Source organism: Mus caroli, chromosome 7, assembly GCF_900094665.2.
Source record: "Mus caroli chromosome 7, CAROLI_EIJ_v1.1, whole genome shotgun sequence".
NCBI lineage: Eukaryota > Metazoa > Chordata > Mammalia > Rodentia > Muridae > Mus > Mus caroli.
Genome location: NC_034576.1, coordinates 88,879,731 through 88,882,099, shown reverse-complemented (window position 1 = coordinate 88,882,099; position 2,369 = coordinate 88,879,731).

Below are 2,369 nucleotides of genomic sequence, written 5' to 3'. Positions count from 1 at the left end.
AGGAAGGAAGGAAGGAAGGAAGGAAGGAAGGAAGGAAGGAAGGAAGGGAAGGAAGGAAGGAAGGAAGGAAGAAAAGAAAAGCCAAACCTAAGCATTAAAACAAGGATTCAACAGAGACTAATAACAACATATGGTTTTCAAAGCTGTATCCAAATTCAAACATCACTTTGGAGCTTCATGAGCTTGCACAAGTATATTGAAGCATTTAAATTCCTTTTCTCTAGTTTTTGTATATTTAAAAGAATTATGTCACACTCAGGTAAATTATGGATCACACTCAGATATTTTTAAAAAATGAGAAATACTATGCAACATTATAGCCCACTACTATAAAATCTTATGGTAGAGGAGTATCACAGTTTCCCTGTTGGTTACTACAATGATGGACATCATCATTTATGTATGAATAATAGAAGTTTCAGTAAACTCAATACCATTATTCGAGTTTGTAGTACAGAAACTGGAATTGAGAATTCATGTTATGTTACCAATTCTTTCTTCACAGAGGAATGCCAGAATTTTTAAAATTTTGTTTCATTTAAAAGATGGTTAAAACATTATCTTAATTTATTAATGACTTTACATTTTAATAAAGATGTAACTACATAACTTCTCCCCTGACCTTTCTTCCTTCCAGCCCCATTTAGGTCTTAATAACACTTGGAAGTGGATTATGGGAGAAATTTGGGAGTTTGGAACTTTGAGCCATAAAACTCTGTAGAATTCTGTGATCAGATTTGATGGGAAACTCTGGTGGAAGTTAAGAAGACCAGAGTACCAAGAGAAATGTGAATATTAGATGTCCATTTCAAGAGGTTTTAGAAGAAAAGACAATATATTTTACCTGGTTTTTATATTGTGTTCTGTGTACTACCTGGCTGGGTCCATGTATACTGAACATTGGAGTGAGACAGGATTCAAAAGTAATGGATTAAGTTGTTTGACTAGTGAAATTTCAATACAGTGTAATTTTATGGTTGGACCTGCTTATTTATCAGTTGTGTCTACAGGGGCTTATAATAAGAATTTAAATGAAAAAAATGTGTAGCGTGGGAGGAAAAGAACATGAGAAATTTTAAAGTTGTGGAGAAGGAGGATGAAGAGGAAAAAGAGCTCTAAACTTTTATTTTTTTTCTGTTCTTTTTGAGTTTTAAATAAATGAGTTTAATGTATTTGATTCTCATGATACATGGTTGGATTTTTTAAAAATTTCATTTCATTTCTCACTTAATCACTTTACAATATGCTTACAGTTCTGTCCAAGTCACTCACTACCATAATCCTTCCCCCACTTCCCCTTTCCTTCTCTTCTGAGCAGGTGCCCCTTTGCCTAGGATCCCCACACTTTGGCACTTCAACTCTCTGCTAGGCTACATACTTCCTTTCCCACTGAGGCCAGAAACGGTACCCTAGCAAAAAGAACATGTATATGTACAGGCAACAGCTTTTAAGATTAGCATAACTAAGAAGAAACCTCATACTGTGCATAGATTCACTAAAAATGTTGATAGAAAGGAAAATCCTACTTATCAAATGTTGCACATTATAGACATTCAGGTTTATTCAAAATGTGGGTAAAGGCAGTTAGAGTGCCACTAAAAGATTTCCTACTCCAGACTACCATCTTGCAAGTATTCTCTCGAGTTCCATAAGTAACATCCATAGGGGCCACTTTGCCTATGAGATGAGGCCAGGTTATATTTCAAGTTGATAGAATAGCCTCAAATATATCACCCATATGAGGCTGAATTTATGAGCATGGGAAAAGTCAGTTTGGGCAAGTGGAAGATTACACCAATATCTCTCCTGGGCATATACCCAGAAAATGTTCCAACTGGTAATAAGTACACATGCTCCACTATGTTAATAGCAGCCTTATTTATAATAGACAGAATCTGGGAAGAACCCAGATATCCCTCAACAGAAGAATGGATACAGAAAATGTGGTACATTTACACAATAGAGTACTACTCAGCTATTAAAAACAATGAATTTATGAAATTCTTGGGCAAATGGATGTATCTGGTATTTAAATTGTTGATATTTGGGGAATTCTTATAGATGTAGTAAAAGTGTTTTGTATTGAGATGAGCATTGTAACAAGATATCAAACCTTAGCACAACTATCCATACAAAAATAAGATGGAAGCCATCCCCCAAATCAACTCATAAGATTCTCGGGTATATGAGCAGAAATCAAACACTTAGGACAGACCTGACAAGACTTTCTATAATTGGCAACTAACAATTTCACCCACACAAAACAGGTATTAAAATACTCAAAGACCTTGGAAACAAAAATATTTCATGCAATATTACCTGGTTTAGACTTAGAGGTATCTTTGTGCCCTACCAATCAGCTAGCATAT